The 26685-nt window shown below is 44.2% G+C and overlaps 1 protein-coding gene across 1 annotated transcript in view; it reads left to right on the forward strand.

Annotated features, from left to right (window-relative positions):
• Syx1A (Syntaxin 1A) overlaps nt 1–26685 on the forward strand; it is a 102091-nt gene that overhangs the window by 27284 nt on the left and 48122 nt on the right. The gene's annotated exons all lie outside the window — the stretch shown is intronic.

Consider the following 26685-nt stretch of genomic DNA (forward strand, 5'->3'; position numbering starts at 1 on the left):
ATGATGATATGAATTTTTTAGACTATTTCTTGAACGTGGTATTATATAAACAGACAGGAGTTCGAGTTAGGTAAATAGATAGATTTAGAAACAGCTTGTGGTGGTGGTGGTGGTGGTAATGATGGTGGTGGTAATGGGAATGGTGGTGGCAGTGTGGGGTCTGTACAACTTCAACAAGCTAAGATCAACCATGAATGCACTTAGGGATAGGGAGGGGAGAGAGAGAGAGAGAGAGAGGGAGGGGGGGGGGCAAACTTACTGGCACGAGCAAAAGTTACCGTTCACTCCTCTTCCATTTTGGTGTTCTGCCTTCCATATTTCCCATTCCCTCATAAATGGTTAAGAAAATATTATTCTTTTATATGTTGAGTGATGTGTAATAGTATTTTGCAAATAAATTTTTCGTAGCCTTTCATTGCTAGACATAAGAAAGGTGCCATTTTGCTAATTGCCGCTCTGTTGCATCTTTATCTCTTTTCTATCGCTACTTTAATGGTCACTGCTCCTCTGAACTGTCTGCTTGCATTCCTCCACCTCTACGACGGACGCGTAGCACCCGTCTGGCAGCAAACTCTCATCCCTTTTCTGTCCAACTCTCTAATGCAAGAGTTAACCGTTATTCCCAGTCTTTCATTTATGCAACAGGTCAGCTCTGGAACTGTCTCCCTCTGTCTGTATTTCCTGCTGCCTATGATCTCCAGGCTTTCAAACGCAGTGTGTCCAGGCATCTCAAAATGATCGGATCTTGAATTTGGCTCTCTATTGTATTTTGTTTTTCTCTTGGAGGGAACTGTTACTGCGGGCTCATGGCCTTTGGTTCCTTCTTCCTCGCATAAAAAAAAAAAAAATATATAGAGGAGTGCTGGTGGTGGCAGTTTTTTTTTTTTTTATGCAAGGAAGAAGGAACCAAAGGCCAGGAGCCTGCAGATTGTTCCCCCCAAGAAAAAAAACAAAGACAAATTAGATAACAGAGCCATATGCAAGAGCCGTTCACTTCGAGATGCGTGGACACTGCGTTTGAAAGACTGGAGATCAGAGGAAATACAGACAGAGGGAGACAGTTCCAGAGTTGACCTGTTGCATACATGAAGGACTGGGAGTAACGGTTAACTCTTGCATTAAGGAGTTGGACAGATAAGGGATGAGAGTTTGTTGCTAGACGGGTGCTACGCGCCCACTGTGGTGGTGGAGGGATGCAAGCAGATAGTTCCGAGGGAGTAGTGACCATTGAAATAGCGATGAAAAAGAGATGAAGATGCAACAGTGCGGCGAAGAGACAGGTTTTACAAGCGAAGTAAAATGTTGTTGTTGTGGTGGTGGTGGTGGTGGTTGAGTTTGAGTAAGAATTTTAGAGACAGAACACTTTAGATAATAATGATGCTATTGCTGGTGGTGATTTAGAGAAATAAAGTACTAGATAGGGAATACTGATGATGATGGAGAGGATATTCAGATAGAGGGAGACAAGTATGGGGTTAATTGAATGAGATTAGGATGAACAGATTGTGCATTGAAGATAGGAGTAGGTTTGGTAGGATTGAAGGAATGGAGGTGATGATGGTGATAGTAGTAGTGGTAGTAATAATAAGTGTTACACTGTGAATGCAAAGATGCGATGATGATGATGATTTACCAAGGTCATGTCAGTTATAGGTCAGAGAGGGATGGAGAGAAAATAGAAGAGGAGGAGGAGGAGAGGTGAAGGTCAAAGGTAATGGGTCAAGAAAGGTTTAAGGTCAGGTGATGAAGGTGGGGTTATAAAAGATAGATAAATAGATAGATAAAGTGAAGAGGAAGAAATCATAAAGAAGTCACATATAGACAAACATATGGATAGATAGACAGGTAGGTAGATAGATAGATAGGGAGGGGGAGGGGGGGTAGGAGTGAGAGAGAGGATCAGATCAATTGGTGTGTGAGAGGGGTGTAAGGTGTTGGAGAGAGAGAGAGAGCGAGCTTCCGTCTAGACATTCATTGGTGCTATAAATAGAAGCTAATCTAACCAGTCATAGTAATGCCTAATTTTAGCAATCAGAGAGAGAGAGAGATTTGGAGTTAGTCACGAAGAATGCTCATTACAACCCCATTCTCTCTCTCTCTCTCTCTCTCTCTCTCTCTCTCTCCAATATAGGTGAAACATAATTAGGTAGGTAGATAGATAAATGGATGGATAGATAGAGATTGATAGTATTGAAGGATTATGGGCGAAATCTGGTAGATAGATATATTGATATGGAGAGAGAGAGAGAGAGAGAGAGAGAGAGAGAGAGAGAGAGAGAGAGAGAGAGAGAGAGAGAGAGAGAGAGCATGGGGGCGTGGCTTGTGTCTAGACAGAAAGTAGCGCTGGGTGGAGGAGGGGAAGGTGAGGTAGAGAGAGGGAGAGGTGTTCGCTTGGGTGCGCTCTCTCTCTCTCTCTCTCTCTCTCTCTCGTGTGTGTGTGTGTGTGTGTGTGTGTGTGTGTGTGTGTCAACAAACATTCCCAGCCAAGCCACATCAACACTCAGGTATAATTATTTTTTTTATAGTACGTCGAAGCGAAGGAAGGGAGGGAGGGATTAGGAGTGAGCATGAGAGGAAGAGAAGGAAGTGGAAATGTAGGAAACGGAGGGAAAGAATGAATGGAATGAAGGAGAGGGGAAAGGGGGGAAGGGAAAAGAAGAGAAGGAAGTGGAGAATGTGTTGTAAATGGAGGGAAGGAAGGAGGGGAAGAAAGGATGGAAGGAGGGAAGGGGAGGAGAGAGGAGAAGGGATAGCTAATGAGGCGGTGAGGTGAAGTGAGGGGGGAGGGGAGGCAGGAGGAAGAGAGGAGGAGGAGGGAAAGGAGGGATGATGAAGTGGGAAGGAAAGAGAATAGGGAAGGGAAATAGGAAAGTGGGTGAGAATATGGGGAATGGAAACTAGAATAGGAAGTGAAGAAAGCAAGAGAAAGAAAGAAGAAAGATTGGAAAGGAAAGAAAGAAGAGGGAATAAGGAAGAATGAAGACAATTTAACGGGGAGGATGGTGAGAAGGTGGGGAGGAAGAGGGAAGGAAAAGAGGAATGAAAGAGAAGGGAAAGGAAGGGTAGATTTTACTTGTGGGAAAGAAGATGGAGAGGAAGAGAGTGAAGGGAGGGAATGGAAGAGACAGAAGCTAAAAATAGACAGGGAAGGTGGAGGGACAAGGTATAATAATGGAGAGAGGAAGTGTGGGAGGGGGAGAGGGGAAAAGGAATTCAGAAGAGGTATATATTTAACTCCTTCAAGACGATGAGGCATTTCTTAGTGTATCCTTTCCTACAATACGATTCTTTTCATCTGACGGGACTGGATCACTAACAGCCTCAATATTAAGTCGTGGTTGCGTGAAATTCGGTGAACCTTAATTTTGAGGTATTAATGAGTCTCCTTGGTTACTAGTCATTTTCAAGCCACCAGTCTGACAACCCTTAGCCATGACCTGAGCTGCATAGGGTTAGGGCTCTCTCAGGTCATAATAATAATAATAATAATAATAATACTGCACATGGATGGGTCCTTATAGGTAAAGGGATTAATGATACAGGAAGCTGATCAATACTGAAAGCCTTAGGTAACGACACGCCATATTTCAATAGGTACTTTGCAATACCCACGTCTTAGATATAGGCATTCGCAAATTGAGAGAGAGAGAGAGAGAGAGAATTATAGACACCAGGCAAACCGTAATACTGCTATAAGGCCCATTCAGACCTCCGTCATGGCACTAACTTCACTCCTACGGCACTCCCAGTATAGGTCATAAAGCTTATTTTCAGACGCTGCTTCCTGTTCTTGATAAGTGTGTGTGTGTGTGTGTGTGTGTGTGTGTGTGTGTAATAACGTAGGACATTCCGTGGATGACGACTTCCTGCGTGGTTTTTTGGGGGATCTGGTTTGTGTGTGTGTGTGTGTGTGTGTGTGTGTGTGTGTGTGTGTGTGTGTGTGTGTTTGTACGTACTGTAAATATTTTGAGTTGTTGGATTTAGGATCGGACTGACTTGTGATCGTAACAAAAAGATAAATTTTAAATAAATATAAAAGAAAATTATTGTAAATTAAACAGTTATTACCTAATCTGTATCCATCACCAATATGAAAATGAGTATCTATATTTATATCTGTCTATTCCAGTGGCGTCAAACTCAGTCCTTCCCAAGGGCTACACTTAGTTGTGTTGATGGTCTGAGGGACAAGTATACCTAATGGTTTTATTACACGTAATTTTTTGACATGCTGTCTATCTATCTATCTATCTATCTATCTATTGCCAGACGCCTCAATCCCGTTTGGGGTGGCCACAAACAAATCGCCTCCAAGTCGCCCTGTCCCCCGCCATTTCACTGCCCTGCTCCCAACTCACACCCCCCTCTCTCATATACCTCTCCACCCCATCCCTCCATCAACACCCCATATTAATTTCAGCTGGTGACTACTCTCTCCAGCCACTTTTATTCCCATTCACTGTAAACGACAGTAACCACTGACTTCAAATATGTGTAGAAACAATGGGATTAATACCTGTTAAGCAAGCACCAACCCACTGAGAATTGTGGTACGTGTGTCCCTGGCAGCCCGGACCAGCTTGTTTACATTTTGCACTTCGTCCGAATTTAGCAAAATAGGAAATACTGCTTCCTGATTACCATCAGATTAGTGAACTGCATTTGCACGCTGTACTATACATTATTGCTTTAAAATGCATCCAAATTTTAAATTTGCAATATAATATTGGACACTTGTAGAATGAAAATAATACAGGTATAATATATGATACAGCAAAGCCGCAGCCTATTCAAACGTTCGGAGAAGTTCTTTACGCCTTCGAACCCTTGTAGTGGCATCGGCTTCTGCTTCAAGTTATTGATAATATTTACATAAAAGCTTCGTGACACTTCTTCACCAATAAATTATTCAAATGGTATTTTTATCAGTCAAATTATCAATAAATATTTCCTAACAGTGCTGTAATATTTGCTCACTTGATTATATGATTTATGGGATTTTTCGTTTGTTATTTCTCATTTCTTCTTTAGTCATCGCAGGCCATTCTTTTCTTCTTCGAGGGCCACCAGTTTGACACCTCTGACATAGAAGAAAATGACGTAACCTTGTCCGGATTGGTAGAACATAAGAGATAATAGAAAAAGAGGAAAAAAGTTATGAAAATGACGTAAGCTTATCCATTTTGGTAGATGGAAGATATAATGAGGGAAACAGTGAAATGAAAGTGACGTAAGCTTATTCAGACTGGCAGATGGAAGAGGTAAAGAAAAGAGATGGAAATGACCAAGCTTACACAGATGCAGAAGAAAGCGATATAAGAAGGCATAGAGAGAATAAAAAGACGTAAGCTTATCCAGACCGGCAGATGGAAGAGGTAAAGAAAAGAGCTGGAAATGACCAAGCTTACACAGATGCAGAAGAAAGTGATATAAGAAGGCATAGAGAGAATAAAAAGACGTAAGCTTATCCAGACCGGCAGATGGAAGAGGTAAAGGAATGAGAAAGAAGTGACGTAAGGTTACACAGATACAGAAGAAAAGGATATGAGAAGAGGGCATTGAGAGGTGATGAAAATGATATAAACTTACCCATTACTGCCGCCAGCATCCAGTCAGACGACGTCCATGAAGGGAGATCCAGCCACAACACACAGACACAGAGGGAGAAGAGTCTGGAGAGTAACAGTCCTTCACACTTAAATCCCGAAGAGCTACTGGCGAGAATGATTCGCTTGTTGACATGGTTGAAGCCTCAGATACCCAGAAGAGCTTCAAAATAGTTCCCTGAGCAGTGTCTGAACCCTCTTCATGTTAGGCTGGGTCGTGAACTTGGTCGTTAAGCTTCAAACACGACTGGAGGCAATCCGTCATGAGTTACTGACGAGAATGCGTGGGATTTGAGTAGCTGCCTATTGTCTTGAAGCCTCTGAGACCCTAGAGAGTATCAAACTAGGTGTCCGAGTAGGGTAAAAATTTCTCCTAGGCTGGCGGTCTGGCTCGTGAAGCTTCGAATGCGTGACAAGAGGCAAACGGTCTGGTGTTAGCTGCGATTGAGTACCGACCATGAGAGAGTTAATAGTCCCAGTAATATCTCTTAGACTGGTTTGTTAGCCTCACCTGAGTTAACTTGAATAAAATAGATGGCTAGAGTTGACCCATCCGTGAAGGGTTAATTTTGTCTCTGATTTTTACGTATTGGTAGGGGAGGAAGTGACAGGCAGCCTCTTGACCGTAAGAGATCATAGAATGTCTGCACTTAGAGACAAACACGTACATAGATTCCCACATAAAACCTAGCATGACAATTTACACACACACACACACACACACACACACACACACACACACACACACACACACACACACACACAAAGAGGTTGGTGGTAAGGGGAGAGGCTAGGCGAGGTGACAAATGATGTTGTTGGTGACCTCTGGCGGGGAAGAAGGAGAAGAGGGGGGAAGGGGCTGATAAAGGAAGGAGGGAAGGAATGGAGGGGGGGGGGAGAAGGGAAAAAGGAAAGATAGGGAGGGAGGAAAGAGGAAGCAAGGATTGTCATAGACTTGGAAGGGTTGAATGAATGAGGGAAGGAGGAGGACAGGGGGGGAAGGGTGATATGAGAAGGAAGGAAGGGCGGATGGATGGGTCGGTATGGAGGAAGGAAGGGTAGATAGGGAGGGAGGCAGGAAGGAAGGAGAGAGGGGGAGTAGGGAGAGGGGATTGTTATAAAAGATAAAGGGTAGGAATGATTGAATCAGCGGAGGAGGAAGAGGGGAGGGAAGGGAGGGGCTGATTAAGGAAGGAGGGAAAAGAGAAAGAAGAGAGGGGAGGGAGGAAAGTCGTAAGGGAGAAAGGATAGAAAGGATTGAATGACTGAAGGTGGATGGAAGGAGGGAAATGAAGGAAAGAGGGAAGGAGAAGGACTTAAGGAAGGAATGAAGGAGGAAGAAATGGTTGTAATTAAAGGTAGGGAGAGGAGAGTGTAAAGGCTTGGAGTGAGAGGGAGAGAGAGAGAAAGAGTGAGATTGAGAGAGAGTGTGGAGGGGGTTGAGAGTAAGTTAGGGTTAGGACTGAGAGGCAGGATAAGAGCAACGCAAAGGCTGGAGAGAGAGAGAGAGAGAGGGAGTAAAAGTAAGGGAAATAGCAACAAAAAGGTTTGAGTGGGTGAACATTTATGAAAGAGAGAAGGGGGTGGGTGAAGGGGAGAGAGAGAGAGAGAGAGAGAAGGGCCAAGGTCAGACTAGGTTGGTGGTGCCTCCTCCTCAGACACGTTCAATACTAGATCCTCGCCTACCATTGGGGAGGGAGGGGAGGGGGAGGGAAAGAGAGGGGGGGAGGGAAAAAGAGAGGATATGGGTGAGAGAGAAAGAGAGGGGGGGGGAGCTTAGGATGGTGGAGGGAGGAAAAAAGAGTGTAGGGTGAGATGTGGAGGGAGCGGTAGGGGAAGGGTGAGGGAAAGGGGGTAGGGGATAGAGGGGGAGAGAGAGGGTAGAGGAGGGAAGAGAGGGAGGGATGGAGGGAAGGGGAGGGGGGGAAAAAGAGAGATCTGGAGGGGGAGGGGGGAAAAGGAGGATAGGGGTTAGAGGGAAGAGGAGGGGGAGGGGGGAAGAGGGGAGAGTGTACTCGACTCCTCAGCTGTGTGTGTGTGTGTGTGTGTGTGTGTGTGTGTGTGTGTGTGTATTCTTTTTTGCTTTCTTTACACAAGGTAGGAAGGAATGATAAAGCTAAGAGAGAAGTAGACCATTCTCTATTGAGTTTACAATATATAATCTAGTATACCTAATTAGTGTTTATTGAGGGGAGTCTGTATATATGGGAGAGGGGCTAATGTGTTAAGTTTACCCTGGTTCACTTAAAGACTGAATTCACTTAAGTATACTGTGTGAGTTTGTGATTTGGGTATACGTGAATATGTTAAGTATGTTTCAGTTCATAGGAGTCAGTTTTACCTTTATATATGTGTGCTTTTGGTGTCTTGGGTTCGTATCCTTGTTCGTTAAGGAAGTTCCCTAATTCCTCTTACATAGCGATTTATTTTTTCAGTGATTTCGTGCATATGCTGAAGTAATTTGTTCAGGAGTAGGAGCGTAGGAGTTCAGGCCCATCACACAGTCTCTCTCTCTCTCTCTCTCTCTCTCTCTCTCTCTCTCTCTCTCTCGTGTGTGTACGTACGTGCGGTATAACTCCATATATGTAGATCGGTATGAGTGAACGTGTCAGGTTACGTAACGCACACGTTCTGTGTGTGTGTGTGTGTGTGTGTGTGTGTGTGTGTGTGTGTGTGTGTGTGTGTGTGTGTGTGTGAATACTTACATAAAAGGTAGTGCGAGGCGCCTAGCAACCGTGTGTGTGTGTGTGTATGTGTATGTGTGTGTGTGAGAGAGAGAGTGCTAATGTGTGTATATTATATTTATCTGTCTGTACATCAATATTTTTCTGTCTTTATCGTTTTCCTTACCTCTTTTTATCTCTCCTAATCGGCCTCTACTTATCTCTTTCCCTCTACCTCTTTTTCTCTTATCTTTTTCTCTGTCTCTGTGCATCTGCCTGTGGAGGTGTATGATACTTACAAAGACAGCCGTGACTCAGGGAAAGGGCTGTTAAAATCTATGTCCAGAAGTCGGACGCATAATAAGAGAAGTAATTGATGACTAAAAGTATTGAGGTGTGTGAGAAGGGTGAAGATGCTGAGAGAGAGAGAGAGAGAGAGAGAGAGAGAGAGAGAGAGACGGGTGGAGGTACTTATCATCCAACAAAGGCGACCATCCTAACATCATAAGGAGGTGGAGCTAATTAGAGAGAGAGAGAAAGAGAGAGAGGGAGGGAGGGAGAAAGAGAGAGAAATATGGTGTAATAAAGAGCAGGAGTTAATGAGAGAGAGGGGGGGGGAATGGTGTGAGAAAGAGAAAAGAAATTCTGTTAAATATAAAACTAAAATGTGTAAGACTGAAGAGATAATAAAAACGACACTAACGCTATTATTATTATTATTATTATTATTATTATTATTATTATTATTATTATATTGTTTTTACGGTTAGTTATTGTTTTTTTTATTTAGAATTGGAGTGTGCCTGTGTTTCTGGTCATGTTGAGAATCATGGAAGATATTTCGTTATACATTCCACTGCCTCTGCATCTCGGTTCCATGTTACCAGTCCATTATCGGGTATGTCACCGGAGCGTATCCTTGGTTACTAGTCAAATTTTCCCTTCAGTCTATGGGTATGTGGCCGTGTGATGTGTGCGGCTCAGGGGAGATGGTCGCCCCTGGCCTGCATAGTCCCGGGTCACCCTTGGGCAAGGTGTAGCACCCGTTAGCCCATGAACTCTGGCTTTCATTTTCGTCAGTAATGATAACGGGAGGAAAGGAGAGATTTGGAGAGGGAAGGGAGCCCTGGAAAAAGGGAAGAGGTGAAGGAAAGTGCTGAAATAGGGGAGGGAGGGAAACGAGGAGGCATTCTGGAAATAAGGAGAGAGAGGGATGGAAGGAAAGAAAGGAGGAGAGGAAAAGATTAGGCGAGCGAGGAGAGGGAGATATTTGGGGAGAGAGGAGGGGAAGAGATCTGGGAATTGAGGGAGGTAAAAGATTAGGGAGGGAGGAGAAGGGTAGAGAGAGGAGGGGGGTAGAAGGGAGGGAATAGATTAGGGGAGGGAGGAAGAGAGGAGATATGAGAGAGGAAAAATCTTGAAGGAGGAAGGAAGATTAGAGGAGGAAATAGTTTCAGGAGAGAGAGAGAGTAGAAGGTACGGTACCGGTAGTGGTCGATACTGTCACTACTACTCTACTTCCTCTCCAGTCCTTTCCTCTCCTCTCTTTCTCCTCTCTTCATATCTCTTTATATATTTCTCATTCATCTCATTGCTCTCTTCTCTTTTTTCCTCCCTGTCTTCTCTCTATGTCCTCCTCTCTACTTTTCTCTCTATATTTCATTCTTCTGCATTCCCTTTCCCTTCTCTCTGTGTCATCCCTTATCATCTCCTCTCTACCTCCTTATTTTTTCCACTCTGTCGCCCTTCTCCTATGTTTTCTTCTCATTTTCTCTCTCTTACTCCCTGTTACCCACCTTCCCATTTACTCTACACATCACACTTCTGCTTTCCTCTCCTTCCTCCCATACTTTTCTCTTTTCCTTAGTTTCCTTTCTTGACTTATGCTTGCGTTTTCCTCTATTCTGTGTGTGTGTGTGTGTGTGTGTGTGTGTGTGTGTGTGTGTGTTTTATATTCCTTTCTTCTCCCCCTCCTCCTCTCCTTCTCAGTCTCTCCTCGCTTCTCTTCCCTTCCAGTCTCTTCCCATTCCTTATTCTTCTGCATCTTCCTCTCCTCTCCTCTTCTCTCCTTTCCTCTCTTTTCTCTACTCTTCTCTCTGCTGTGGTGAGGTTTGTGGTAGTGTACATGTAGGTTGCTCAGAAAATAGTTTGGGGGTTAGAGAGAGAGAGAGAGAGAGAGAGAGGGGGGGGTTATTTGGAGTGGTTGGGATAGGAGGGGCAGGGAGGGAGAGAGAGGGGGGGGGTTATTTGGAGTGGTTGGGATAGGAGGGGAAGGGAGGGAGAGAGAAGGGGGGGGAGGGGGCGATGGTGTACGTGAGGGGGAAGTGGAGAAAGATTTGGAGATTTTAACGTGTGTGTGTGTGTGTGTGTGTGTGTGTGTGTGTGTGTGTGTGTGTGTGTGTGTGTGTGTGTGTGTGTGAGGAGGTAGAAAGGCTGTGAAATTGTCTTGTGTTTAGCCAAGGATAATGAACAAGGGAGATATTGGCAATTGGTACTGGTGAGCAGATAGATAAATAGATAGATAGATAGAGAGAGAGAGAGAGAGAGAGAGAGAGAGAGATTAACAAAGATTGCGAAACTACACGAAATACCAAGAGCTGGGTAAAAAAAATATGAGAGAGAGAGAGAGAAAGAGAGGGAGAGAGAGAACGCGACAAGATGAAACAGAGAGAGAGAGAAAGAGAGAGAGTCAAAAGATAAACCTGAGAGAGAGAGAAATTTGGTTTTAAGTATATGGGTTGGCCTAAATAGGAAAAAAATATTAACATAAGTTCAAGACGAGAATATCAGAGAGAGAGAGAGCAATCTACAGTTGTAATTAGATGGTCCTGTTTATCAGTAATAGAATGAATTATAAGGGTAGAATACCAATTGAGAGAGAGAGAGGGAGGGAGAAGGAGGGAGAGAGAGAGAGAGAGAGATTAATGGTGATTTCAGGAGTTCCTGGTAGTTTACAGTTGTTTTCAAGATTCATGCTTATTGAGAGAGAGAGAGAGAGAGATTGTCGAAGGTGGTGCAAGGGAATTGGGAATACGTATATATGAAAGGGGAAGTGTGTGTGTGTGTGTGTATGTGTGTGAGAGAGAGAATGTACAATGGTGTGTGTTAGTGCGCCTGTATAAACTGTGTGTGTGTGTGAGTGTATCTGTGTGTGTATGAGAAGTGGGAGGATAGGAATGTCGTGTGTGTGTGTGTGTGTGTGTGTGTGGAATCAATAGCAACCCTTCATACTGTTTTCCCTGTAAATCCCAGCCGCTGTTGCCTTCACCCCCCCCCTCTCTCTCTCTCTCTCTCTCTCTCTCCTTCGCCTGCTCTACCCTCCACACTCCTGCCCCTTTCTCTCTCTCTCTTGGCTAAAAATTATCCTCTCGATCTTCAGTTCGGGGATGGAAGAATAGATTGATAAATTATAATGCTAGTCACGAAGAAGTGCAATGAAAAGGACTTATAGATAGATAGTTAAATGGAGAGAGAGAGAGGGGGGGAGGGAGAGAGAGAGAGAGAGGGGGGGGCAGGAATCAGGAAAGCAGGGCACCATAGCAATTAGGACTGAGGAGTTACTAGGAGGGATTGCAATTGCCTCCCCTCCCCCCCCCGTCTCTCTCTCTCTCTCTCTCTCTCTCCATCCCCCGTCCCCTCCTCCTCCCGTCCGTCTCTTCCTTTCTCCCCTCCCTTCTCCTTCGTTTCTTCCTCTTTACCCTCCTCTCATCTTCCCTCCCTTCCCTCTTCCTCTCTTCCGTACCAATTTTGCTTCTTATGCTTCCTGTCCACATCTGTTCGTCTTCTCCCCGTCTCCTCCCTCTTCTCTCCCCTCCCCACTCTCTCTCTCCTTCTCTGTCTCAACCCTTCCTCCCTCCTCTCGCCTTCTCTTCCTCTTCCGTTCTCTCTTCTTCCCCTCCAGCCTCACCCCTCCCTTCCCCCTTTCTCCCTTCTCTTCCCCTCTTTTTTTGTCCTCTCCCCTCCCCCCATTTCTTTCCCTTCGCTCCTCTCTTTCCTCCTTTTTCCCTCCACCTTCTCTCCTTCCCTCTCCTCCCCTTTCCTTCTTCCCTCCCCTTCTCACTCTCCATTCTCTTTCTCTTCCCCTCCACCTTCTCTCCATGCGTCCCTCCTCTCCCCCTCCCCTTCCCCCCCTCTTCCCCTCTTACCAAATTCTTCCTTCCACTCCCCCCTTCTCCCCTTCCAATTCTTCCGTCTTCTCCTACCCTCCCTTCCCCTCCACCCTCTTCCCATCATTCACGGATATGGCCCTTCTTGACCTACTTCTCTCTCTCTCTCTCTCTCTCTCTCTCTCTCTCTCTCTCTCTCTCTCTCTCATTAGTGTGTGAGAGAATGTCATTTAATAGCATATGGGTTTGTTACTGAGTAGGGATGAAAGTTTGGCCCAGATTAAAGTGAATATACTACTCTGGTATAGTATTTTCACCTCAAGTTGCTCCAGGTATTCGTCATTTGTAGCCTCACGTTGCTCAGTAGCAGAATAAGACAATACTACAGCTCTGCATCCTTCCCATAGCACCTCTTCGTGACTAGCATCATATTCTACAGTTAATGTTACAATTGAGCTTTCAGGATGGAGAGGCGGCAATTATAGATCAAGTCAGAGTAGGAAGAGTATAGTGCGTTGGAGGTGTCAGCTTAGAGGGTTCAAGTGTCAAGAGTTTTGGTGTCAGAATGGTGGTAGTGGTGGTGGCAGTAGTGGTAGGGTGTCAGAATGGTGGCAGTGGTGGTCGGGTGTCAGAATGGTGGCAGTGGTGGTGGTAGGGTGTCAGAATGGTGGCAGTGGTGGTAGTAGGGTGTCAGAATGGTGGTGACAGTGGTGATAATGTAATAGCAGATCTCAGTGGGGTGTCAAGTGGTGTTAGAAGGCCCCAGTAGTGGTGTTAGTAGGGTAGTTGTGGTGACAGTGGTGGTAGGGTGTGGTGTCAGCTATTAAACAGGAGTATGAAGTGGTGTCATGATGGTGGTGCTGGATCCAGATGAACAATATATGGTGTCAGAAATAAGGGTGTTGGTGTCAGAATGGTTACAGTGGTGGGCATTGGTGGCAAGTGGTGGTGGCAGTGTTGGTAGAGTTCAGGTGTCAGAAAGTGTCATAGGTTGTCACTCTGTTTGGCGTGGAAGCAGTGGCCACTCTCCCTCTGACGATTGCAGGTGTCTCCTCCTGTTAATTAAGGTGGAGAGAGAGAGAGAGAGAGAGAGAGTTGTTGATATATGCAGATAAATAAAGGAAAGATGAAGCATATAGATAGAAGGGTAGATAGATAGATAGATGGTTAGTCAGGTAGATAGATAAATGGGTAGTTATGATAGGTGCCTCTTCAGTACTATGTCGTCGGTTCAGAATGCTCCCTTGCACTTGTTCCTCAGCGATTTATTTTTCGTATGTGTTCCTTGTACGTGTTCCTCAGCGATTTATTTTTTGTACTATATCTTACTCTTTCATGTACTTTGTCTTTATTTCCAAGATAAATTACGTAAACAAAATAGGGATTATTAAATGAATTATATACAGACATTTACGCCTGTGTTTTGTTGTAGCCACTGTCGGTTAAGGAAGCTCCCTAACACCTTTTCCAAAGCGATTTATTTTGCTTATTACACCTTACAGCCTTACTCGGTGTTTCATATCTCAAATACCTTTTCCTAAGCGATTTATTTTGCTTATTACACCTTACTGCCTTATTCTGTGTTTCATAAATCAAACACCTTTTTCTAAGCGATTTATTTTGCCTATTACACCGTACTGTCATATTCTGTGTTTCTTAAATCTAACACCTATTCCTAAGCGATTTATTTTGCATAATACACCTTATCGCCCTCTTATGTGTTTCATAAATCTAACACCTTTTCCTAAGCGATTGTATAACACCCTTATCCATAAATAAATCGCTAAGGAGGAGGTGCTAGGGAGTTTCCATACCCGACGATTGTGTTAGAAATTAGGAAGTAAATTTTATAAGAATACTATGGCACTACATTCTTCACATAGCACTTCTTCGTGATTAGCATCATTTTCTAGTGTTAATCTTATACCGTAGCTGAGGATTTTAGATGGAGATAATAATTTTAGGCCAAGTTAGAGTGGAAATGGTATAGTTTCTCTCTCTCTCTCTCTCTCTCTCCCTCCCTGTGCTTTTGTGGTATTGGTTTGTGTGTAGGATTTTTGTGGGATTGAGTTGTGGGTGTGTATGTGTGTACGTATTGAACAATGTGCATGTGGGTGTGTGCGAGTTTGTGTCGTGAACTGCGTGTGTTTGTGTGTAGGCGTGTGCGCAGGGATTGCATGTGTGTGTGTGTGTGTGTGTGTGTGTGTGTGTGTGTGTAAGTGCCGTGTAGTTTGCTTGTTTATATGTACGATACCTGGTGTGTAGTGTGTGTTTTATGCCGGTATGTGTGTGTATGTGTGTATTTGCATGATACGGACCTGTGTGTGTGTGTTTGTGTGTGTTTTGTTATGTATGTATGTATGTAGGTTATGTATGTATTTATGTAAAGTATATGTGTAGCTGTTTTTTGCGTGTGTACGTGTGCGCGTGGCCCCTTGACCTTTGGCCCAGCACGGGAGCCGACGAGGTCAACTCCCACACAACACTTTATTGCCCTGCCCCCCCCTTCACTCCCCCTCTCTTCCCTCTCACCCCTCCTGCACCACCCCCACTCATTTTCCGTCTCCCCTCTCTCCCCTTCCCTTCCCTCTCACCCCTCCTACACCACCCCCACTCATTTTCCCTCCCCTCTCTCCCCATCCCTTCCCTCTCACCCCTCCTACACCACCCCCACTTATTTTCCCTCCCCCTCCCTTCCCTTCTCTTCTCTCTCATCCCTTTCTCATCCCCCTCCTACACCACCCCCACTCATTTTCCCTCCACCTCTCTCTCGCTCTCCTTCCCTCTCTATCCCTCACCTTTTTCTCTTGTCCCCCTCTTACACCCTCTCTCATTTTCCCTCCCTCTCCCTCCCCTCCTTCTGTTTTCTCTCCTTTACTTCCCACTCTCTCCCTTTTCTCTCCTTTACATCCCTTCCTGTCTCATTTCCCACTTTCTCTCATTGCCCTCTTTTCCTCCTCACCTTCCTTTCCTCCTCACCTTCCTTTCCTCCTCACCTTCTTACACATTCTTATTTCGCTCTTCCCTACCTCTTCTCTCCCCCTTCCCCTTTCCCATCACCTCCCTTACCCCTCCCCCCCCATCCTCTCTTCCCCGGCTCATGCCTCTTCTACCCTTTTCCCTACCTTTCCTCCCTTCTCTTGCCTTTTTTTTTCACCCCTCGCTCTCTTTCTTCCCGCTCACTATCTCTCTTCCCTCCTTCTTCTCCCACTCCGTTACCTCCACCCCCACCCTCTCACTCCATCCTCACTAACCCCGCATCCTTCCCTCCCCTGCACGATTTCCTTCCTTCCTTCCTTCCTTCCTTCCTTCCTTCCTTCCATCCTTCCTTCCTTCCTTCCTTCCATCCTTCCTTCCTTCCTTCCTTCCTTCCTTCCTTCCATCCTTCCTTCCTTCCTTCCTTCCTTCCTTCCATCCTTCCTTCCTTCCTTCCTTCCTTCCTTCCTTCCTTCCCATTTTAATCCCTGTTTTCCTTACATTCCCCTCACCTCCCCCACTTCACCCTCATTCGGCCACACTACCTTTTAATGCCACCCCCCCCCTCTCTCTCTCTCTCTCTCTCTCCACGCCACCATTCCTCATTTGCTACTGTCATCATTATTATTATTATTATTATTATTATTATTATTATTATTGTTGGTCTTCCCCTCCTTCTACTCTCACTGTCCCTCCCAATAATTCTCTTTTATAACCCCGTAAGATAACACCAGATTACTTAGTTAATCCTAGAAGAAAAAATGACCTTAAGAGAAATACCAGATTACTTAGTTAATCCTAGAAGAAAAATTGACCTTAAGAGAAATACCTTGAGATGGTTTGGCCCTGTGAGGTGAATGAGAGACTGACAAAGAGAGTATGTGTGAAGTGGGGGGGAAAGGGGGAGACCCAGGATGAGATGGAGAGGTATATGGATGAGGGTTATGTTATTTGGAGAAAGGGCAGCCTGATGGTGGAGGACAGGATGGCATGGAGGCGATTTGTTTGTGGCCGATCCTTCCAAGATTACTGCACCAGACTATAGATAGATAGATGAATAAGGAGGTGGGTAGATAGATAGCAAGACTAAGAAAATCAACTCATTGTCTTTCTCTCCTTTGCCTGCGGATAGATAGATAGGTTACATAGATAGATTGCCGCAAGAATGCTAGAAAATAATTGCTTTCCTCCTTACCTGCCTCATCTCTGTCATTCTCAGTCTCCCTCTCCTTCACCTCAGCAGCCCACGTGTCTGGTCTTATTTGGTCTCAAGCCGTTGCTATATATAGACTGATTCCCACGCATGACGGTGCTAGGTGGCTGTATCTCTCTCTCTCTCTCTCTCTCCCTCTCTCTATCTGTCTATCTATCTCGTTCTTTCCTTTCCTTTTTGCTCACTTTTGAATAATTTGTTTCATTCTTAGCTATTTATAAGATAGGATGACAAGCATAAAAACGAGAGAGAGAGAGAGAGAGAGAGAGAGAGAGTAAGAGAGGGGGGGGAATAATCAGCTCACTGGTAACTTTTTTTTTTTCTGTTTTTTGTTGTTGTTGTGACCGAGTTAAAAATGAGAGAGAGCGACGCGTTTTAAAATAGCTGGTTCTTACAGTGTCTAATTTTAGCGGACGAGAGAGAGAGAGAGAGAGAGAGGTAGCAGAATGGTTAAATATCATGTCAGTATGTATGTGGGTTGGTAGGTTGGTAGGTAAGGCAGGTAGGTAGGGAAGAAGGTTGGTAGGTTGATAGGTAAGTAGGTCATTGAGTCAGGTGTGTAAGATTGGAAAAGGTAGGTCAGGCTTGCGTGTATGTGTGTGTGTGTGTGTGTGTGTGTGAGAGAGAGAGAGAGAGAGAGAGAGAGATATTTGCACACTTTCCCACTTATATGACTGGACACTTAGTTAACTTACCTGCCCAATTATCTCTCCACATATGTATTTGATTTATATTTATCGTACCTGTGTATCTAATCTACCTACCTACCTGCTTGCTTGCTGACCTACCTACCTTCCCTCCTTCCCTCTATCCCCCATTCCTTCCTTCCTTCCTTCTTTCACTCTTTCTTCTCTCTCCCTCCCTCTTTCCTTCCTTCCTTCCTACGCAGCATAGTATGTATGATGCAATATGACGTGGTGTGGTAATGGGGCAGGATGGAAGGTATGTGATAGTCATGCATAACTTAAAAACACGCAACCTCTGTGCATGGTGTGTGTGTGTGTGTGTGTGTGTGTGTGTGTGTGTGTGTGTGTGCGTGTAGGCTATATGTGTGAGAGAGAGAGAGGTAGAGTGATAGAAAACAGAATTGCAAGAAACAAAATACACCTTTATTCCCATCCATCTCTCTACCTCTTCCTCCCTTCCTTCTTTCTCCTTCCTCCTCTCCCCCCTCCTCCTCCTCCTCCTTTCCCCACCTCCTCCTCCCCCCGTCTTAGCCTAATAACAACAGACAGTACAAAGAAACACCCCACCACCTCACCCCACCCCACCCAGCCCCTCCCTTCCTCACCCCCAACCTTCCTTCTTTCCTTCCTGCTTCTTAATCTCATTTCATTTTTTCTTCCATACACTTTACCTTTCCTTCCCCCTCCCCTTCCCATCTCAGTCTTCCTTCCTCCCCTCTTTCCCCACCCTCTTTCCCTCCTCTTTATTCCTTTCTTTCCTCCTCCTCTTTTTCTCTTCCCCTATATCATCTCTTTCTGTCACTTGTCTTTCTTTTTAATTTTCCTCTTCTCGCTTCTCTTCTTTCTTTCTCCTTACGTCTGTTTTCCTTTCCTTCCCCTCCCCCTCCCTCTCCTCTTCTCCTCATTACCCCTTTCCTCTTCCTCATTTCTCCCCCTCCTCCTTCCTGCCACCTCTCTCTCTTCTCTCAGTCTCAGTACCCCTTTCCTCCTAGCCCTCCTTCCCTTTCTCCCTTCTTCCCCCCCCCTCTCTCCCTGTCTCAGTAACTCCTACCTTCCTTTCCTCCCCCTCCTTTTTCCCCTTCCCTCCCCTCTCAATAATATATCCTCCTCCCCTTCCTCCCCCTCCCTCCGTCTCTCCTCCCTCTTCTCCCTCCACGTCTCCCCCATTATCAATAACACCCCCCTCCTCCTTCATTCGATCTTTCCCTCCCCGTCTCTCCCCCACCCTTCTCTCCTTCTCCTCCCTCCCCACCCACGTACAATGACCCCTGTTCAAAAGAAGCGAGGTCAGCGTTTGGAGTCCTGGTAAGCAGGATATAGGGGTCATATCAGGTCAGGGGTCAAGGCTTCTGATTGACCTTAGGCAGTAGGGTTGGTATTTTCGTTGTGTGTGTGTGTGTGAGAGAGAGAGAGAGGGAAGAGAGAGAGAATACTAGAGCTACTCTCAAAGGGTGTGAATGGACTACTAGAACATCATCATTTTCCTCTTTCCTCCTCTTCATTATGTCCTCCTCCTCCTCCTCCTCCACCTCCCCGTGTCCTCTCGTCTTTAAGACTCACTTGTTTGCCACTTCCTCCTCTTATTAATTTGCTATCTCTCTCTCTCTCTCTCTCTCTCTCTCTCTCTCACACACACACACACACACACACACACACACACACACACACACACACACAATCTCCATATTGCGTTTAAAAGACTGCAGGTCATAGGCAGTCCCCATCCCATCCCATCCTATCCTGTCTTATCCTATCCCCTCATGTTCTATCCTGGTATAACTATCCTCCTATCTTAACTATCTATTACTATCTATTACCATCCCTGAACCATCACTCTTATCTCCTCTCGTCCTACCTCATGGAATCTTATTTCAGCTTTATATCATTCACCACATTCATTTTATATACTCTTTCATCTTTCCTCGTCCCTCTCTTTCTCTCCTCTTCTCTTCTCTTTTCTCTCCTCTCTTCTCCCTTCCTCTCCTTTCCTCTTCTCTTCTCTTTTCTCTTCTCCTCTCTTCTCCCTTCCCCTCCGCTCCTCTTTCCTTATCTTCTACTTTATTCTAATCTCCAACTCTTACTGTCTTCTCTTCGCCTCTCTCTCCTCTTTTCCCATTTCCTGCCGTATCTCTTGTTCCTCTTCTCTTTCTCCTCCTCTCCTCTCTTCCCATCTCCTGCCTTTTCCCTTTTTCCTCTCTTCTTCTTCTCTCCTTCCTCCTCCCTTTCTCCTCCTCTCCTCTTCCTGGTAGCCGTGTGGTATTTCGTGCTGTCCGCTTTAAACCATCACTGGATATGTCAGTCTGGCACCACACGCATACTCCATTCCTCCATCTCTCTCTCTCCTTCCTCCCTCACCCTCTCTCCTTCCTCCCTCAATCTCTCTCCCTCCTCCCTCATTTTCTTACTCCCCTACTTTCTCCCTCACTCTCTTTCCCTCTCACTTCAAACCATCATTGGTATATGTCAGTCACCACATCCATACTTCCTTCTCCTTCCTCCCTCACTCTCTCTCTTTCCTCCCTCCCTACTTTCTCTCCTTCATTCCTTCCTCGTCTCTTACCTTTCCCTCTACCTTCCCCCTCTTTCCGTACCTCCATTTCCTTTCCTCCTTTTCTCTCTCTTCCTCCTTTCCTCCTTTCATTTCTCCATTCCCTCCTTCCCTATCTTCTCCATCATCTTTTTCCATCGTTTCCTTCCTTCATTCAATTTCATTTTTCCCTCTCCTTTTCCCTTTCCTCTCCCCCTATCGCTCCCTCCTCCCCCCCTCTCTTCTCCCTATCTCCCTTCCCCCCCTCCATATCTTTTCCCCTTCCTCCAGCTTCCCTCGCCTTCCCTAATCTCTTGCCTCCCTTCCTCTCAATAGCTTCGTACCCTTTCTCCCCTTCATCTTCCCTCCTCTCCCCTCCAACTTCCCTCCTCTCCCCTCCAACTTCCCTCCTCTCCCCTCCATCTTCCCTCCTCTCCCCTCCATCTTCCCTCCTCTCTCCCCTCCATCTTCCCTCCTCTCCCCTCCATCTTCCCTCCTCTCCCCTCCATCTTTCCTCCTCTCTCCCTTTCATCTTCCCTCCTCTCTCCCCTCCATCTTCCCTCCTCTCTCCCCTCCATCTTCCCCTCTCTCTCCATCTTCTCTCTCATCTTCTTCTCTTCCTGTCTACTCACCTTCCCTCCTTTCTCTCTTCCTTTTCTCACTCTCATCTCTCCTTTTCCTGCCTCCTACCCTCCTTCCTCCCCTTTTTCCTTCCTCCCTTCTCTCCTTCTTTCTTTTCTTCATCCTTCCTCTCTTCTCACCATCCTTCCTTTCTTCTCATCATCCTTCCTTTCTTCTCACCATCCTTCCTCTCTTCTCACCAGCCTTCATCTCTTCTTCTCTTCTTCCCTTCCGTCTTAACATTCCTCCATCCATCCTCACTTCTCATCATCCTTCAAGTGTTCCTCTTTCTTCCTCTTCTCTCCATCCCTCCTTTCTTGTCTCTTCCCTTCATGTCGCATTTCCATCCTTCTTTCTCTTGCAGTTCCCTACACTCCTTTCTCCTTCCTCTCTGCTCTCTTTCATTCCTCCCATCCCTCCTTCCTTCCTGTCTTCTCTCCGTCTTTTTCTCTTCTCATTCCCTTCTCTCTTTTCTCCTTCCTTCCTGTCTTCCCTTCATCATTTCTCCTCTCATTCCCTCCTTTCTTCCCTCCCTCCTTCCTCCCTTCTCGCCATCCCGCCCCTCTTTCCTCCCTTCCCGGAACCCTTAACCTTTCATCTCACTTTAATGATTGCACAGAGAGACAAAGTGGTCATTATTATTATTATTATTATTATTATTATTATTATAGTATTTATTATTATTATTATTATTATTATTATATTAGTATTTTTTTATCATCATCATCACCACCACCACCACACTCGCCCAATCATTCATTCATATATTTTCACGGTTGTTTAGTGGAGGAGTTACGGGACTGCTTGTTATGAGTTTAAATCCGGTTGTTAAGGCGCAGTTGACCTATTAGCTGGTCTGTAATTCTCCCTCCCTCCCTCTCTCTCTCTCCTCTCCTTTCCTCTCCTCCCCTCCCTTTCCTTCCCATCTTTTTCTTTGGCGTTGGAGTTACGGGACTGCTTGTAATGACCTTGTTTCCCGGTTGTTAAGGGGTCAATTGGGCTGTTAGCTGGTTTGTGTGGTCAGTAGATGTCATGGAGCCTTGTCGAGTGGGTCATTTTTGTCTTCATTCTATTCTCATTCTTGTTTCCTTCCTTCCTTCCCTCCTTGATTCCTTCCCTCCATCCTGCCGTTTCTTCCCTCTTCCTTCATTACTTTCTCCTTTTCCTCTGCCCTTCCGTTCCCTCCCCTCCCCTCTCCTTCTCTTCCCTCCCTTCCCTTCCCCTCTCCTATTTTCCGGCTTATTAACCCCATTCCGTGTTTCTCTTTCTCCTTCCCTCCACATTCCTGGCAGTCCTCTCTCTCTCTCTCTCTCTCTCTCTCTCTCTCTCTCTCTCTCTCTCTCTCTCTCTCTCCAACTTTCTTTAATTCCGTTTTATTTCTTCTTCCTCCGTCTCTTCTTTGAGCATTTCCCGTCTTTCTACTCTCTCCGCTCCTCCTCCTCCTCCTCCTCCTCCTCCTCCTCCTCCTCCTCTTCCTTTTCCTCCTCCTCCTCTTCCTCCTCCTCCTCCTCCTCCTCCTCCATAGTGTGATTAAATTGATCAAGTTTAATTGGTTGTGTAATGTTTTGTTGGTAATTGTGTCCCATCCTTCCCCTTCCCTTCCCTTCCCCTTCCCTTCCCTTCCCTTCCCTACCTTACCCTTCCCATCTCTTCCCTACCTTACCCTTCCCTTCTCTTCCCTACCTTACCCTTCCCTTCTCTTCCCTACCTTACCCTTCCCTTCCCTTCCCTACCTTACCCTTCCCTTCCCTACCTTACCCTTCCCTACCCTACCCATCCCTTCCCTTCTCTTCCCTACCTTACCCTTCCTTTCCATTCGATAGATAGAAGGAATATAGATAAATGAATATAAACCAATAGATAGATGTACAGCTTGATAGATATAGATACATTAGACATATAACCTACTAAACAATTATATTCTCTCGCTTCTTTCAGGTACGGATGAGTCAAAAACTGGCAGGTGTTAAGGCCACCTTCCCCAAATTAATGTAAGTTTAGTCGAGGATGCCCTGAATATTGGACACCTTGGCTTTGTGTCCAGTTTCCATATAGTTGTGTCCAATCGAGCTGAAAAACTGGACATTGAGGCCATTTTGTGTCCATCCAGTAATGTCCAGTCAGCCATTTTGTGTCCAGAGTTTCTAGATTTCTCCAGTCTGTCTTTTATAATGGGACACTGACGCCATTAATGTCCCAATTTTGAGGTGATGTGTGTTAGGGAGGAAGGCGGAAGTGTGTGTGTGTGTGTGTGTGTGTGTGTGTGTGTGTGTGTGTGTGTAAGATTAAAACTGAATGTGGGTGTGAAGGAGAGAGAGAGAGAGAGGGAGAGAGAGAGAGAAGGCTTAAGTGAAATTGAAGAGGGAAGGAGAGAAGGTGTGCGAGGGAGAGAAGATGGATGAGAGAAGGGTGACGAGAGAGAGAGAGAGAGAGAGAGAGGAAGAGTCATATATATCTCCTGCTACTCAAACAGACCTACCCTACTCTATCCCTGCGTAGCTCAATATTAACTCTCTCTCTCTCTCTCTCTCTCTCTCTCTCTCTCTCTCTCTCTCTCTCTCTCTCACACACACACACACACACACACACACACACACACACACACACACACACACACACACACACACACACACTACCCAATCCTGCCTAGCTCAATATTAGCTCGGCCACCCTATGTACACACACACACACACACACACACACACACACACAGAGTAGCTGTTTCTTGTTTTAGTACTGTATTATGCATCGTATCTTAGAGAAAATATTCAGTAAAGAGTAGGATTATTTCCACTCCTCCTCCTCCTCCTCCTCCTTTTCCTCTTCCTTCTTCCTCCTCCTGTGCTTTATCTTCCTCCTCTTCCTCCTCCGTCGTCACCCCTCCTATTTTCCTCTCCCCTTCCTCACTTTCTCTCCTCGTCAGTCTTACCCTCTTGAAGTCTTAATTCCACGCCATCTTCCCTCATAGACGATAAAATATGGGATTGGGAATTATTTTTACCGTTTTTCGTATTTTCTTGGTAATGGTCTCTCTCTCTCTCTCTCTCTCTCTCTCTCTCTCTCTCTCTCTCTCTCTCTCTCTCTCTCTCTCTCTCTCTCTCATTTCTCTAAGTGCTGGTTCCATCTGGTGGCGGGAAAAAGAACTGTTATACCTGCTTAATGTGATAGCCATTAGCATCTCTGCCTCGCATTATTATTATTATTATTATTATTATTATTATTATTATTACTATTATTATTATTATTACTATTATTATTATTATTATTATTATTATTATTATTATTATTACTATTATTATTATGTTGATGTTTAGGGTGATTGGTGTTGGCGATGGTAGTAGGTGTTATTTATTATTATTAGTAGTAGTAGTTGTAGTAGTAGTAGTAGTAGTAGTAGTAGTAGATTTAGTACAAGTAAAAATAGTAGTAGTAGTGTTAGTAGAAGTAATAGTTGTAGTTTTAGTAGTAGTAAAAATAGTAGCAGTAGTAGTTTTAGTAGTAATATAAATAATAGTATTAGTTTTAGTAGTAGTAATAATAGTAGTGGTAGCTCTCGTTTTAGTAGGAGTAGTAATAATAGTAGCTCTCTTTTTAGTAGTAGTAGTAATAATAATAATAGTTGTAGTAGCTCTCCTTTAGTAGTAGTAGAAATAATAATAGCAGTAGAAGCCTTCGTTATAGTAATAATAATAATAATAATGATAATAGTTATAGTAGCTCTCTTTTAGTAGTAGTAGAAATAATAATAGCAGTAGAAGCCTTCGTTATAGTAGTAGTAGTAGTAATAATAATAATAATAATAACAATAGTTGTAGTAGCTCTCTTTTAGTAGTAGTAGAAATAATAATAGTAATGGAAGCCTTCGTTATAGTAATAATAATAATAATAATAATAATAATAATAGTTGTAGTAGCTCTCTTTTAGTAGTAGTAGAAATAATAATAGTAATGGAAGCCTTCGTTATAGTAATAATAATAATAATAATAATAATAATTGTAGTAGCTCTCTTTTAGTAGTAGTAGAAATAATAGCAGTAGTAGCCTTCGTTTTAATAGTAATAGTAGGTGTTAATATTTTTACTAGTGTTTATGGTGAGTTAGTGAATACATGGGATACTTTTAATCAGTGTTCCCTCAAACCTGTTTTTCTTACTCTCAAGACTGCCTAAACCCATGATGGTGATGATGATGATGATGATGATGATGCTTTAATTACATGTTTCTGTTATTGGTAGTATGATGATGGTGTAATTTGGAGCTGTTTTTATTGTTAGTATGATGGTGCTGCGTTAATTACATGTTTCTGTTATTGGTAGTATGATGAGGATGCGTTAATTACATGTCTTTATTATTGGTAGTATGATGAGGATGCGTTAATTACATGTCTTTATTATTGGTAGTATGATGAGGATGCGTTAATTACATGTCTTTATTATTGGTAGTATGATGATGATGCGTTAATTACATGTCTTTATTATTGGTAGTATGATGAGGATGCGTTAATTACATGTCTTTATTATTGGTAGTATGATGATGAGGATGCGTTAATTACATGTCTTTATTATTGGTAGTATGATGAGGATGCGTTAATTACATGTCTTTATTATTGGTAGTATGATGATGATGCGTTAATTACATGTCTTCATTATTGGTAGTATGATGAGGGTGCGTTAACTACATGTCTTTATTATTGGTAGTATGATGAGGATGCGTTAATTACATGTCTTTATTATTGGTAGTATGATGATGAGGATACGTTAATTACATGTCTTTATTATTGGTAGTATGATGAGGATGCGTTAACTACATGTCTTTATTATTGGTAGTATGATGAGGATGCGTTAATTACATGTCTTTATTATTGGTAGTATGATGATGAGGATACGTTAATTACATGTCTTTATTATTGGTAGTATGATGAGGATGCGTTAACTACATGTCTTTATTATTGGTAGTATGATGAGGATGCGTTAATTACACGTCTTTATTATTGGTAGCATGATGAGGATGCGTTAATTACATGTCTTTATTATTGGTAGTATGATGATGATGCTGTTTCTATTATATGTTTCTTGATGGTAGTATGATGAAGATGGTATAATTTGGCGTTATTTTTATTGTTCGTTTGATGATGCTTTTATGCCGTTTTCGTTACTGGTAGGATGATGATGATGATGATGGTGGTGGTGTAATTTGGAGTTATCTTTACCGTTAGTGTGATGATGATGTGATACTCATGATGATGATGTACGTGTTGGATTGTGTTCACTTGGTTTGTGTGTGTGTGTGTGTGTGTGTGTGTGTGTGTGTGTGTGTGTGTGTGTGTGTGTGTGTGTCTTTTTCTGTCTGTCTGTCTGTCTATCTGAACAGCTTTACGCGAAAACTAATGGTGCGATATTGACAAAAACTACAGTGATGATGTGCTAGATCATCTGATTAAATTTTGGGCCTACGCCTGTGCTGTAGGCCCAAAAAAGGTAAGGAAAATAAAATCTTTGTTTCGTTATAACTTTTCACATTCGTCATATCGACATGAAACCCAAACCTAAAGGTGCATCTTTCAAATTTGCTGTACTATTACTATTACTATTATTACTATTATTATAACTTGCCTCAGTGCATCAGGGGGGTCACCCTCCTAGTTAGCGGTAGGGGGGGTCAGTGTCAGGTGGGTCGGGCCTAAATTTTCAGATGGGCATAATATCGTCAGTTTTCACCCGATGTACTCAAGATTTGATATGTGACGTCTTTGACTGGATATCCTGTTGTGTTTATACGTCAGCACTAAAATGACTGCCGGGCACGGGTTTGCTGTGCCTTGACACCGCTTCTTGTTTCTGTATATCTTGCCTCAGCATTATACATGAATCCAATACACTGCAGAAGGCTGAACAACACTTGGGGAGAGAGAGAGAGAGAGGGAGGGAGAAAGGGTGGGTGTGGTGTCGAGTGATTTATCGTGGTTGTTATAAGCGGGTCAGTGAGTTTGTTGAGTTATGGACCAACCAGTGCTTCCGAGTTCACAAGTTCATTTACACACACACACACACACACACACACACACACACACACACACACACACACACACACCTACCACAACCACCACCATAACCACTACCACAACTACCACCATCGTCTTGGCACACACACACACACACACACACACACACACACAGCTACCACAACCACCACCATAACCACTACCACAACTACCACCATCGTCTTGGCACACACACACACACACACACACACACACACACACACACACACACACACACACACACACAC

The sequence above is a fragment of the Coenobita brevimanus genome, chromosome 11 (genome assembly GCF_032717465.1).
Source record: "Coenobita brevimanus isolate Jiangsu-jjx chromosome 11, ASM3271746v2, whole genome shotgun sequence".
Classification (NCBI taxonomy): Eukaryota; Metazoa; Arthropoda; class Malacostraca; order Decapoda; family Coenobitidae; genus Coenobita; species Coenobita brevimanus.